Genomic DNA, 14969 nt, shown 5'->3' on the forward strand with positions numbered 1-14969 from the left:
GTATGTGTCAAGGTGCTTCTTAGGGTGATGGGCATGGGACAGGAGCGTCAGTGGGCCAGGCTGCCTGCCTCAGCGTTGAAAATGCTGGTTCTGCAGCAGGAAGGGGCACCTCCGCCTAGAGCAGGCCCAGGATGGCCGTGTGTTTGTGCCCCCAAGCTGGCGGATCTTACGCTGCTGTGTGTGCTCGTGTGCCCTGCTTTTAGGAGGCGGTCCTCTGGACACTCAGAAACATGGTGGCTCAGAATTGGGGCCACTGTCTGTGGGTGAGGGCGCCCCACCCACGTGGATGGAGTAAGGGGCTTCCAGGCTGAGAAGGGGTCGTCTCTCAGAGGCAGGAACTGAATCTGGCCCAGGAGGAACTGGCTTGTCCAGGTTGAAGAAAAGTGCTGGCCTATTAGCTTTCCTTCCAGAACTCCGCCTCGACGTTCCAGAGGATCATGGCGGTCAGGGCCGGGCAAATGGGCCACCCTGTGCCATGACCTATGATCCTGGGTGCTCCTGAGCAGGGTGCAAGGGAGTGGTTTTCTCTAAGGGCCACCGTCCTGCAGGCTGCTGTCCACACTGAGAAGAGAGGCCTGGAATCTGGGGGCATAGAGAGAAGTGGGGAGAAGGAGCATGTCCAGCCGCCCGCCTCAGGGCCGCCCTGGGGTCTCGGCCTGAGTGGCTTCTCTCTCATCATCCTCATCTCCCTCAATGGAAGGTGATTTCGGGGAAAGTTGCTCAGGAAGCGGGGTGAACTGGGTGCCCCACCTCCTGTGTGTTTGAGGAGTGTGGCAGAAGGAGATACAAGCATTCCAGGCCAGCCTGGCTCCCCTGTAGATCTGGGATGTTGTCTTAAAACTGAGGGGAAAGGTATCTTTCTTCCCTCCCCTAGTGTGTCCACTTCCAGCCACAGTGGTGAAGCAAACATCCTGGGCTCCTGGGTCCTACTGGACTGAGAGCACAGGACGTGAGCCCCCAAGGAGACCTGGCCTGGAAGGAACCAGCTCTGCCAGGGTGCAGCCCACATGGTAACGCCCCTGGTGAACATGCAGGGCCGTGGGCTGTGACACACACAGACCTGCCTGACCACCACCATGCACAAGGGCTCCATCACCCAGAGCCCCGGTTCTCTGCTGAGTACCTGTCCTGTTCTGGCCCAGATGGCTGGCAGCCTGCCCTCTGTCACTGGGGGGTTCGTACTGCATTTTCTAGAATTTCCCATGAACAGGCCTTACAGCGTACACGCCACTGGTCTGGCCTCTTTTCACTTGTCATAAGCACACGGAGGTGCACCAGGTGCTGTGTGGGTCAGTGTTCAGTGCTGTTTCCTGCTGAAAGTGCTCCCTGACGTGGATGCCAGGGTGTTAATCCCTGCAGTGGGCTTAGGGATATTACCAGTGGTCTGCTGTGACTGCGTGTGTGAGCCTTTGTTGAATACATCTCATTTTTCTTGGGTAATGGAGGTGGAAACCCAAAGGCTGCATCATATGGTTTGATAGCTATTAGCTGGGGAAGCCACCAAACTGTGACCCAGAGTGGCCGCACCAGTTGCATTCCTAGCAGCAATGCAGGGCATTCCAGTGGCTCCACACCCTCCCCAGCACTTGGTGGTATCAGTCCTAAATTTTGACATTTTAGTAAGTCTGCAGTGGCATCTTATTGTGGTTTTATTTTGCATTTTCCTGATGATTAGTGATGTTTAGCATCATTTTATGTGCTTAAGGGACATTCTATTTTTCAAATTTATTTAAGGCTTTGCCAATTTTTAATTGAGTTGTTTGAATTCTTACTGAATTGTAGGGGTTCTTTAGATATTCTGCATATAAATATGTTGTGTGTGTATACAAACATACACATAAGTAAATAAATATATAGACATGTATGTATATATAAGCAAACACACATATGTATTGTATACACATGCATGCACACGCTGACTATCCCTCCCATCTGTGGCTTGCCTTTCATTTGAAGAGTGGAGTTGAAGGTTTGAATTTTTATGAAGTCCTACTTATTTTACTTTTTAAGGTTGGTACTGTGTCCTAAGAAATCTCTGCCTTCCCCAGGGTTGAGAGGATCTATTTTCCTTCCTACACGTTTTATACTTTTCGATTTATGTCTATATCTGTGATCCAGTGGAGATTACTTTTGCCTGTGGTTGGGGATAACAGCTGAGGTTTATTTTTTTCTCTATGGATACCCAGTTGTTCCAGCTCCACTAATTGAAAAGACTGTTGTTTGCAGCCATTGAGTTAATTTGGCACATATATCAGAAATCAAGTAACTATCAGTATATGGGCCTATTTTTGCACTCTATTCTGTTGATCTAGATGTCTATCCAATGGCAATACTACCTGGCTTGACAATTTTTATTATTATAGCTTAAGTCTTTAGGAAATCAGTTAATACAAGTCTTCTAATTTTGTTCTTCTTTCTCTAAATTATTCTTGCTTTACTAGGTACTTTGCATTTCCATATACATTTTGGAATAAGTTCATCAATTTCTACAAATTGTAATGCATTTATTTCTTCCTTAAACATTTGATGGAATTCATCAGTGAAGGCATTTTCGGCTGGAGTTGCTTTGTAGAAAGGTTTTAAATTACAAATTCAATTTCATTAGTAGATTTACAGCTAGTCAGACTTTCTACTTCAATTTGTGAGTTTTGAATGTTTCTGTCTTTCAAATATTCGCCCATTTCATCTGGGTTGTCAGATGTATTTCTGTAGAGTTCATGATCCTTTCACTGCTGTAGACTCGGTAACAATGTCTACTTCACTGAGGCTTGTTTCATGGGCCAGAGCTTGGCTGATCTCGGTGCATGCTCCTCGCGCACCGCTGAAGCCTGTGCATTCTGCTCTCGTTGGGTGGAGCGCTCTGTAAACGCCACTTATGTCAACTGTTGTCACCGCTGCTCGAGTCTCTATTCCCCTGGTTTTCTGTCCTTACTTTCCACCACTGAGCGCAGAGCATCAGGGTCCCCAGCCAGTTCTCAGCTCTTCTCAGGCACACACATTTCAGGGCTGCCGCGTCTCCTCAATGAACTGGCCTTCTTCAGCCAGCACCACCCTCGCTGTCCTCATCAGACTGCCTGGTTCTCAGGGCCACTTTGACACTACACAGCCTTTCACTTCCCTATGGTCAGAGTTCACGTGGCATATCTTTTACCATTTTCACACTTTCAGCCTGTCTTTGTATTTAAAGAGGGTTTCCTATAAACAGTGAATAGTTGGGCCTTGGACTTTTACCCAGCCTGACCTTCTCTGCTTTTTAATCGGTGTGTTCAGCTCATTCAGCATTTAACATAAGTAATGATGAGGCCCAGTTTCAGTCCACTGTCCTGCTCTTGATTCCAGCTTTTCTCTCCCCTTCTTTTCGCTTGTAATATCCTCTTTGTGTATATTCTTCTGGGTTGACTGTGTTTCAGTTGCTCCATTTTGCCTCCACATGGAGAGGCATACATGGATATGTCGGACTGTGGGCACACAGGGAGGCTGCAGGCTTCCAGGAACTGCCCACTCTATCATGTCTCATAGAGCAGTATTCGTGTAAGATTTATTTTTATGATAATAGCAACAAAGACAAAAGTTTGAGAGCCACAAGCTGACATAGCAGCCTCCACTGGTGGGTGTGGACGTGAGGACTTAGGAGCAGGGAATTTGTTCTTTCACAAGCCACTAAGGGCCCTAAGGCCAGGCTGCTTCTGTCTGTGGGCTGCAGCCACCGGACCTGCTGTGGGGGCAGTGACTCCCTGGCCACATGCTGCGGCCTGGGGGGACTGTCACTGCTCTGGCCCCCATCTTCCACCTGCCACACGGGTAAGAACAGCACATGCCCCGGGCCATCCAAGGACCAGCGAGGGCAGACTTGGCTGGAGACATGGTGCAAGGGCCGCTGGATCTCCGTAAGTTTCCGTTACTCCTCCTGTGAGGCTCAGCTCTGACATCCGCAGCCTGGCTGTGGGCAGGGAAGGGGGCCAGGGCACAGTGTCTTGTTCTGGTGTCTCAGCCTGGGGCCAACGGAGCCTGGCTCCCAGCCCTGGTCCCCAGGCATGCCTGTTGTCCAAATGGGCAGCAGGACAGCCTTCCCCATGGTGAGCCACCATCAGACTCCAAGATACAGAACCCACCCAAGGGTGCACCAGGGCCACCAAGTCCTCGAGTCGGCCCCAGCCCAGGCCCTTCCTGGCAGTGAGCTAGCAAAGTCCTCACGTTCAAATGGGACTTCCTAGGTGTAGGCTGGTAGGGGGATGGAGGGGATGGGACCCTGCTGGCCACCACCTGTGAGCCCTCCAACACCTGGGCTCCTAGGGGCTCTGCCCACCCTTTCCCATGCCCAGAGCTGCAGGCAGGCTGTGCTGTGGCAATCTGAGCCTGTGCATTGGAGACATTTAATGAGCGAATTCCCTCTCCGTATGGGGTATAATTAATTTTCCTGAAATAGGCACGGCAGCCCAGTAGTCTGCTATCTGAGTCAGGTGGTGAATATGACCTCTCACAGGCATGGCGCGGCATCAGCCACTGGGAATTCAGAGCACTCATAGCTCCCCAGCCATGCTGGATGGTACAGGGGAGAGGTCAGGGGCTGGCCAGAGGTCAGGGAGGCACTGTTTGACACAGCCACCCCACCTCAAGGCTGCAGGGGGGCAAGAGGCCCAGGCAGGGCTGGTGCCAAGAGCAGAATGGTGGCCACCACGGGCTGGTGGCCAGGGTAGCGGGCAGTAAAGTGTGGATACGGCACCCCAGCAATGCCTCCCCTGTCCAGAGAAAGACCCCCAGGACCCGGTAATGGTGGGCTGGCCAAGGTAGGTGGTGAGTGGTCTGAAAGGGACTCAGCGAGGGGTGTGGGCAGACCTGATGTCTGAGGCCTCTGTGCCAAGGTATGGTGGGGTTGCCTCTCCCCTCGCCAGGGCGGGTGGTGGCAGCTGGTGTGGGAGCAGCCGCTGTAGAGTGCTCAGGCCTGCTTGGGAGGGAGCAGCGGTCACCACGGGGGAAGCAGGTACAGGCCTGGAGGGCAGGCGCGGGCAAGGCAGGCTGGCAGGCGCCTCTTCCGATCTCAGAGGTCTGCAGCCTCCTCTGTGAGGGAGGCTGGCAGCCAAGAAGTTTGGTCCCACAGGGCTGCCAACAGGGAGACAGGCCGCAGAGGTTAACCATGGGACGCGTGCCCATCCTGGGTCTGAGCTGGAGCTGCGACCTGGCCGCTGGCAGAAGGGTCCAGGCAGAACCCAGGCCTGCTCTCTTCTTCCTTTGTGTCACTGGGGTGGGGGATCTTTGGCCAGCCTAACAGCGTGCCCCGGGAGCTCTGCCAGCCAGGCCCTCTGCCCAGGCTCCCCAGGTGTCTACCAGTCAGCCCATTTCATGGGGGGAATCGGTTTCAGCCGCCGCCCTCCCCCCAGCCCTGTCCCAGATCACAGAGTTGGTGAGGGGCGGAGCATTGTCACACCTGGCCACCAGGCCCCAGAGCTGCACTGTGCAGTGAGGGGCTCTCTGGGGCCTCCCTCAGGGGGCTCCCCATTTGCTTTGCTGCCACTTTCCTATGGGCTCCCCCCAACCATGGAAAGACTCTGCCTAAGAGCAGGCATGGAGTGAACAGCTACGTCCCTGCAGGGGAGGCAAGTCCCCATTTCTGATGGGGTTTCCATTTTAGCTTCTTTTTAGGAAGGGTGTTATGGGTTGCATTGTGTCCTCCAAAATCACATGTTGAATTTAGCCCCCCACTTGTGTGACCTCATTTGGAAACTGAGTATTCGCAGATGGAATCATGTTAAACTGAAGCTGTTAGTTCAGGGCTAAATCCAACAGGCTGGTGTCCTTATAGGAAGAGGGACCTCTGGACACACGTGGAGAGGCCAAGGACAGGCACAGCCAGGTGACACTGCCTCAGGCCGGGGGACGCCTGGGCCACCAGGAGCTGCCGAGCCAGAAGAGACCACAGAGACCCTCCCCTGGAGCCTCCAGAGGCTTGGCCTGCGGAGCTGGGCCTGGGGTGCTCAGCCCGGCAGTGCCAAGAAGCCGACAGGGCCCAAAAAGGCAGGCTCCTGGCTCAGGCTGAGGTGCCACAGCACCAAGCTCCAGGGTCCCCTCGCAAGGACCCCATCCCCCAACCCGGCTCGGAGCCTGGCCTCTGTCTGTCAGTGGATGGTGGACCCCAGGCTCACAGCCCACGTTGCCCAGATGTGGTTTCTGAGGCAGCAGCCGTCCTCCTGGCAGACACTGCCTTCTGGGTGCAGAGGCAGCTCTAGGACACCAGCCCCGCACCTGCTGGCCAGGCCCCCACCCCCCGGGGGAAGCTTGTCTGCCCCCCTCCTGTGGGAGGGGTCATCACCCAAGCAGGGGCCACAGGGCGCCCCTCTCTGCTGACTGAGCAGCACTGTTTCTCTCCTGCGGAGCTGATGGGTGGAGAATGGGCTGTCCCCGCGGTGCAGGCTTCGTCCCGGAAACAGCTCCAGGGTTCTTCTCTGGACTGGCTGGCCTCAGCCCCAGGCATGGAGGGGCAGCCTTGCCCCCAGGGCCCAGGCTGAGGGGCTGAAGGAGCGCCAGCTGGGCAGGCTCAGGCTAGGTGAGGGCCGCTCTACGTGGTGGGGGTGCAGGTGGGCCGGAGCCTGGCACGTGGAGGGGTTAATGGTGGGCAGTGCTCAGGAAGGAGGCCAGTGGGCAGGTCGGGGATGGGGTGGGTGGGGAGGGCCTGGCACAGGTTCTGGGCATCCCAGCTGGCATGGACCTGGCAAGCAGGAGGAGCAGTGGGCAGCCTGCGTGGTACCTCAGTGGGTACCTCAGGGCTGGGTGGGGGGCCAGTGAGCAGAGGCTCAGGCTGGGTCACACCCTAACACGCCAGCCACCCAGCCTGGGCCTCAGAGTCCCCTCCCACCTCCCAGCACAGGGTCTGGCTGCTCAAAGGCACTTGTCTTGGTCTGCTTGGACAGAGTGGAGGGCCGGTGTGGGGGGGTGCTGGGGGCGACAGTGATGGTGAGGGAAGGCTGCCCACTGGCAGGAGGCTGCGGGTTGGGGTGGGGGGCATCCTTGCTGAATTCCAGCCGCTCCAAGGCTGTGGGACTCCAGCAGCCAGACTTACGGGTCCAGACGATGGTCGGTTCCCAGCCAAGTCCCTTACTGTCTGGGGGCAGCTGGCACCTCTCAGCTTGTATTTAGGAAAGACCCTGATCCCCAAATCCCCTGCTACCCCTGGTGGCCAGGCCCCTCGGAGCCTCACACACCTGGCCTGACACTGATGCTGCCCTGGACCAAGGCAGGTGGTCTGTGCCCCCTGGAAAAGAAGGAATGATAACATAGGGGGAAGTGCACTGCCCCAAGAGAGCAGGGCAGCGTCATGGGCGTGGTGTGTGCAAGATGGAGCTGGGGTGCTGGGTGCCCAGCCAGTCTCGGTTCTGGAACCTCGGGGCCCAGTGAGGAGCCCTGGGCCCCCTCACCATCCACAGCGTGACCCCAGGACACAGTGCACACTGCTCAGTGGCCTAGGGGGCCACCCGGGCATCTGATGGCAGCACACCCGTCACCCATCTTCACTGCCCCGGGCTTCCAGGCTCCCCTGCTGGGTGGGGCGCCCTCTGGGGCAGCCAGCAGAGGCCTAGGAGGGCAGGTCTGGGCGCCCCACTCCTGCCCCCGTGAACGCTGCTCATCTGCGGCTCCCACAGGTGGGGCCCACGGCCCATGTGAGGGGGTGGCCAGCTAGGGGAAGTGACGGTGTGCCCAGGGGCCTGCTGGGGCATCGGCAGGCTGCCTGCTCCTAGAGGAGCCCGACGGCACAGTTGTAAGGGCTACTCCACAAGAACCCTACTTCCGAGCCTTCCCCGGGCTCCAGTGGCAGGAGACACCTCTCCTGGGTGGCAGGGTGGACCAGTGCCCACAGGTTGGGGACAGCAGGTGATTCCTCAGGAAAGGACTTGGGGGGCGGGGGGCAGCAGGGGAAACTGGCCAGAGGCAGGAGCAGCTGGTGCAGAGCCCCCACAGCCCAGCCTGCAGAGACAGGGCTGTGTCTGTCTTGGGTCACAGACCGAAGGCTGGGTCTGGTCGGCAGGCCCTACAGCCCCTGCGGCAAGTGGGGCGAGGGCCCCCGAGTGGGGACGTGAGGTGCTGGCATCACACAGGGCCACTCACCCTCATGCCCGCCTGTGGGGCTGGCGCCCTGCTCCCGCTCCCCAACGAGGAAGCTGAGCCCCAGAATCACCTGCAGAAAGCAGAAGAGAGGCAGTGGGGTGTTGCTGGCACCCCAGGCTCACCCCGGGGGGCCAGGGGACACAAGGCGTGGCAGGGGGTGGAGGAGATTTAACCCGGGCAGGCTGCTCCATGATGTCTGTGTCTGCACACATGCATGTGCACACAGACCTGGACACAGGAGGCACAGAAACCTGTCTCCCTGCTTTTTTCACCTTGGTCACCACTGCAGTCTTGGAAAGCAAATATTTTGTCCACAAGCTGCAGAGGAGGAGGCTGAAATTTGAGCGGCTCAGCTCCTCAACTGGCGTTCGCCTCAGTGACCCCAGGTGAGGGGCCAGTGTGTTGACCAACCAGGCCAGGTGGGCAAGTGCCTGGTAGGGAAGGGTGTCTCATGTGGGCTGGTGTGACCCCAGGGGGAGAGGTGACTGCAGGGGACAGGGGACCATGTGGGTAGTGCTGACCACAGGGAAAGAGATGACCACAGGGAGAGGTGACCACGGGGGGAGGTGACCATGGGGTGCAGGTGATCATGGGGTGGAGGTGACCATGGGGGGACATGACCATGGGGTGGAGGTGACCATGGGGGGAGGTGACCATGGGGAGAGGTGACCACACGGGTAGGTGACCATGGGGAAAGGTGGCATGGGGGGAGTTGACCATGGGGGGAGGTGACCATGGGGTGGAGGTGACTACGGGGGGAGGTGACCACAGGGAGAGGTGACCATAGGGAGAAGTATGTCAGGAGGACCATGGACAGCAGGCCTTTGTTGCCTTGGGGCCTGTGGGCTGGCCTGGGGCTGACTGGCTCCTGCAGCCCCAGATCCTCAGGCCCCAGGCCCTCTGCCACTGGACAGGGATCTCACTCTCAGCAGGGGATTCTTGCCCACAGCCCCCACCCATGCCCTGTTGTCAGCCCCTGTGGTTCTGGGTCCTGGAGTCCTAGAAGCTCATGTGAGCCGAGCTGATGTCATTTGTGCCAGCTGCTGGCCAGGGAAGGCCATGCTGAAGCTGGGCTTTCCCACCCCCAGGGGGAGTGGGCACATGCCTACGTGGCATGTACAGACATGTGAGGGCACAGGGGGGTGAAGGCACAGGCGTGTGAGGGCGCAGGTGTGTGTGCGCACAGGGGTGTGTGTGTGCACAGGCATGTGAGGGCACAGGCATGTGTATAGGCATGTGCTCCTGAGTCGGAGACCTTGATTGTCACCGGGAAAACAATGTGGTCAGAACCACGCCAAATGTCTTGCAGGAGGCCAGGGGCCACAACAGGGCGGAGGGTCTGTGTCAGGCCCCCGAGGAAGCCATGGTCCCCTGTGGAGGCCAGCTACACCTTTGCCCTGGGCTGCAGACCGGTGCAGGCCGCCTCCTTCCTGGTCAAGGACCGTGTGTGTGCAGGTGGAAAGATGTGAAAGTTTAGCACAGGCTGGGCTCCCTGCAGCCTGAGTTTATCGTCACATAGGGCTTCAAAGACCCGCTTCCAAGAAGGCCCCCTGGGAGGGCCTGGGCCACACCACAGGCAGGTCCCTGTGCTCTTGGTCCATCCCCGAGGCTGGCCTTGGGCAGAGTGCTGAGTCATGGCACGCAGGTCCCCTGCACACGGGTCACTCCGAGTTACTGCGTGCATGGGTCCATTCGGGCGGCATTTCACCTTTGACTTTGAAACTCAGGTGACTTTCTCTTTGCTGATTTGGGGGAACAAACGCAGAACCAAACACAGAGACCAAAGCAGTCTTAGATGGGTTCTCCAGGATGGCCCAGCCTCAAGATCTTTCTGGGAGTAGGAGTTGTGGGCCCTCAGCCCCTGGAAGATCTGCCTCCCAGGAGGCCACCTCCTGGCCCCCCTCCCCAGGTCCCTGCACGAGCTTGGCAGGGCAGCCATGGCCTCCGGGGGCTGCTGTGGGTACCCCTGCGCACCCGTCCCCTTGGCCCCTGCTCAGTGACGTCCCCACCCCCACCCCCTGGGAGGGCTGGGAAGCCTGCTGTGCCCAGGATCAACTCCAGTGCCCAGGCCCATCCAAGCAGGGCTCTGATGAGACACAGACCTGTCTGACTCAGGGATCACGTCTCTTGGCCTCTTCCTGAGGGCCTGGCCCAAGTGAAGATGGATTTGGGGCAAGGAGGTGGCTTGGGTGAATGCTTTTGGAGTGACTCACGAGGGTACCAGACCCACAGCGCCCTCCTCGGCTCTGGGAAGGCTGAGACCAGGGCTCACTCGTGACGTTGGGTTGAGGACACCCGTAGGCAGCACAACGGTTCCAACCTGAGGCCCGTGTGGCTTTCAGGAGTCGTGACAAGCTCCCTGCCTGGCTCTGTGCTGCCGGGAGCCCTCTGCAGCCACCCTGGGGCGAGGCTGGGCCTTCCCTGTCCCAGAGGCAAACCAGCCCAGGCCCAGGGTCTGGAGGGCCCAGGCTGGAGGGTGGGTGCTGCCCAAAGTTTTCATGGGCCCGTGAATCCAGGCAGAAGGAGGCGGGGAGACAGAGGGGGCAGGAGGTGGGGAGCGGTCCATCGCGGGGGGCTTTGGGGAAGGAAGGCATGGCAGTGTTGGTCCTGTGGGGCAGGATCAGCAAATGGGAGGGAAACAGGGATTTCAGGAAGGCGTGCCATGGCGCATGAATTCCACCACATTGCCGAAAGAAAGTGTGGCCGGGGATTTATTTGCAAATTATGTTTGGTCTCTGTGCGTGTGTGTCTGTGATGGGCACATGGATGGAAAGAGGCATTGCTGTCACAAAACACCCACCTCACTGCTCTTGAGCGCCTGGCCCCTCCCTGCTGGCCCCTCACAGTGTGCTCAGCCCCTCAAGGTCGTCTGGAGCCCCACCCTCTCCAGTGCTCATGTGGTTCCCTAGCCTGGGATGCTCTCAGCGCCTTTGCCTGGACAGCTGCACAGTCCTTTCTGTCCTGGCCCTGCCCCTCACCTTGCTTCCACAGTACCTCTGCACACCCCTCCCTGAGAGCCTAGCACATCAACCCAGAATTCCTGCATGTGTGTTGGCCTCTCTGTATCAACTAGAACGCTCTCGACTCTGAATCCCAATGCAAATGAACACAAGTAAAAGGGGAATTAGTTGGCTTACATTAACTGCATCTCTCAGAGGCAGCTTCAGGCACAGGTGGATCCAGGAGCCCAAGTGATGGCCTCAGGGCTCTGCGTTTCTTTCCATGCCTTGGTCTGCTTGTCTTTGATTGACTTCATTCTGGATGCCAACTGTCTCCCTACAGGGTGTAGGAGGCCTCCACATTTGCCTCCTCCCAAGGTAGCAGCTCCAGGGGTAAGAGGCTGATTTTCCTCCTGTCACTCTGCAGACAAAACCCAGTGGGGGTTCTTATAGTGTGGTTGGGTTATGTGAGCATCCCAGGACCTGTACTGAGGCTGGCAGATGGGATATTCATCAGCCCCACAGGAAAGAGAAGTTTGCTGCCTGGTAAAGGGAAGCATCCCCCTTCCCAGCAGAATGGAGGAGTTCCTGTCAGGAGGGTTGTGCATTTTAGGCATCTCTCTACCCCCAGTCCCTTGCACAATGCCTGGCACATAGGTGGGTATAGTCTTTCCTGACTAGCCAGCACCCCACCCTTAAGGGCTCCTTGGCCAGAGAGAGTGGAGCACATGGACTGTGGGGAAATTATAAGTGGCAAAGGTCATCTTTGGGAAGCCTCTCAGCCTCCCTAGTCTTCCCCATCTGGTGGCCTCAAGACGAAGGACCAAACCTTGTGGCAGAATTGACCAGGGAATGGGTGGGCAGGTTTTCCTTGCCCCTGAGACCCTTCTCAAAGTTGCCACACTGCTCAGCCCCAAATCAAGACCCATGGTATGCTAGTTGCACTTTGGGAATAGTGGGGTAGCAATGAGAAATGGGTGCTAGACAATGGCTGCCACGGTCACTGCAGGCAGGACGCCCAGCACCAGCCTTCGCAGAGAGGCAGAGCCTTAAGGTCATCGTCTGGGGTCCTGGATCCAGCCATGCCTAAAGCTGCCACAGATGATGCAGTATGTAAGCCAATAAATTATCTTTTTAAGTTAAGTTAACCTGAATTGGTGTCCCAAATTACCATGTCCCCACAGTCTGGAAGAAGGAGGGTAGAGCTTTGTGAGAATAGAAATTAAAACGTTTTCTGCCGCCCATACCATGTGAACAGGACCACCCGCTCCCAGGGTGGGTGGTGAGGACACATGGACGTGGTTCCCAATGAGTGGCACGTTTCCTCAGCCTCCCTCCATCGGCTGGGTGCCACTGCTCCCAAGGGCCACCTTCCCTGAGGGCCAGGAGAGGCCATCCTACTTCGCAGACGCTGCTGAGCCCACACCCAGTGCAGGGGCATGTCCCAGGCCCAAACCACTGCTGGCTGCAGGGCGCGGCGAAGCCTCCACGTGCCGCATTCACACAGCCTCCGTAGCCTCCTCTTTCCCCTCTTTCTCTCAGTGTCGCCCTGCTGACTCCCTTCTTTCTTCATCTGTTTATTGACTAGGCTGCAAACCGACTCCTTAAAATGCAGACAAAAGCATTCTTATGTACTGTAATTGTTTCTCTAAAAATTCTGCACCTGATGTATGTTATTGCAGAAAAATAACCGAAATATCAGCTGCACACATGTTCTTTCTCTGTGCACAATTAATTGCTTAGCCTCAGCTTGGTGTGAAAGCAAAAGTGTCTTATCTCGACCGATCTCAGTGTTCAGTCACGCTGTCAGTCAGCTCCCCACCCAGCATGGCCTCAGGCAGACCCCGCTCATACCTGGTCACTGAGTCATCCAGGGGCTGGCCATCCCCTCACACCGGCTCCATGCTTTTCCCTCCTTCTAGGGAGCTAGGCCTGGGGTGCGGACACAGGCAGCTGCCAACTCTGATGGCTCTGACCCCCACGCACACCAGGCTGGGGCAGGGAGTGAGGCTCGGGGTCCACCCTGGTGATTCTCGTGCATGAAGCCCTGCAGGGACGGTTCTGGCCCTGGAGGCCTCTTAGGCTGTGCGTGTTCGGAGGAGGTATCAGGGGTTGCTTGGTACCACTGCCGTCTTCAACCTTAGTCCCAGTTCCAGGGCTCCAGTAAAAATCCCACTCAAAGTCCTGACCGCTGTCACAGCAGGCTCCCAAGAGGACAGCCAGCAGTGTCACCTCCTGGTGTTCATGCCCTGTGGAGTCCCCTTCCACACTGTATCTGGTCTGGTCTGTGTGATGACAGGTGACATCTGAGACTAGGTCACAAACGGCATGTGGTTTCTATCTTGCTCTCTGAGATGGCTCACTCTGGGGGAAGCCAGCTGCCCTGTCTTGAGGACACTCAAGCAGCCCAACGGAGACGCCAATTCAGCAAGGAGCTGAGGCCTCCCGCCCACAGCCCATGAACGCACTTTTGAAAACTGACCCTGCAGCCCCAGTTACACTTTCAGGGGATGCAACTCTTGGGTGACCCTCGCCTGCAACCTGGGTCACAGTTACCCAGCTGAGCCCCTCCCAAATCCCTGGGCCATGGAAACTGTAAGGGAACAAATGTTTGTTGTTTCAAACTGACACGTTTGGGGCTAATTTGTTACACAGCATTAACTCCTCTCCCGTGTGTGTGTGTGTGTGTGTGTGTGTGTGTGTGTGTGTGTGTGTGTGTGAGTGAGTGTGAGTGTGTGTGTGCACACAGCCTATATTGGCTCTGTTCCTCTGGAGAGCCCTGGCTGACACAGCAGGTGTTTGCACAGCCTTCCCAGGCCTTTCCTGCCACTGCCGCTGCATTGCTCACAAGGTCAGTCCCTGAGCCTCCCCTCCACTGTCCAGATCTAGAGGTGCACACAGCTCCCTTCTGTGCTGCCCCGAGGAGACCCCCATCCCTGCCTGGCTTCCTAAAGCCTGTCTATACTCTTGCAAGTTGTCCCTTCGTTAAACTCCCCTCAAATGACCCAACTGGAATGTAACATCTATTTCTTGTCAGGCCATACCTGGCAAACGCTGCCCCCCAAGTTAAGACACTGCCACCTGCCATCAGAAGGTGCTTTCCCAGTTCTCTGCCCCTGCAGAAATTTGGAAGCAGCTTCCACCTCTTCCCACACCTCTCAGATTTATTGTCAATAGCGTCAACAACTGGTAAGGGTTTTTAATAAAGAAGACACAGAAAGGGTGTACTTGAACTATTTTTGCTTTCTTATTACTAATAGTCAAGCTCCACAGATGGTCACTCACAGGGGCGGTGCACTGGAAAATACCATTCAGGTCAACAGCTACCATCAGCCTCTTCTCTGCATGTGCGGGACCTGCGGCCTTCCCGGTGCCTGGAGTGAATTCCCGCAGAGAGAGAGGTCTGAGGGCTCTGGGCTGCACGGAGGGCGGTGATTCTGGGAAATTCCCAGGAGGACGGATTTCCTCACCTCCTCCCTGGAATGTCGTTTCCCCTCTGAAGGAAGCCCCAAAGCCAAAGCCCAGTCTCTTCCTGGCAGGGATTCCCCTCCTGGTGCCCCAGTGGCCCTGAACTGCAAGCTCCCCGCCCTGGGCTGGTCGCTATGGAAACCTGCGGGGAGGCAAGCTCGTTCCTGTGGCTTCGGGAAGCCCCAGCCGGGTGCCCGGGTGCCCAGGGGCAGGGTTGGCACTTGCTTTTGTTTAAAGGTTTGCTATCTTGTTCATCATGAATTTTGCATTAATTTTGATTTTTAGGAGTATTGCCCCAAAATAGTATTGACCTTGATTAGTGAGTTTTTTAGTGCCCCCACCACCTTAAATTTTGTGCCAACATGAGCATCTCACTCTGGCCCAGGGCCGGTGATGACATGCAGGGCTGAGACTGGGCCAGAGAGGGCTGGATCCTCACAGGCACATGAGCAGGGCCCTCTCCCT

This window comes from Manis javanica, chromosome 3 (genome assembly GCF_040802235.1).
Source record: "Manis javanica isolate MJ-LG chromosome 3, MJ_LKY, whole genome shotgun sequence".
NCBI classification, from domain to species: Eukaryota; Metazoa; Chordata; class Mammalia; order Pholidota; family Manidae; genus Manis; species Manis javanica.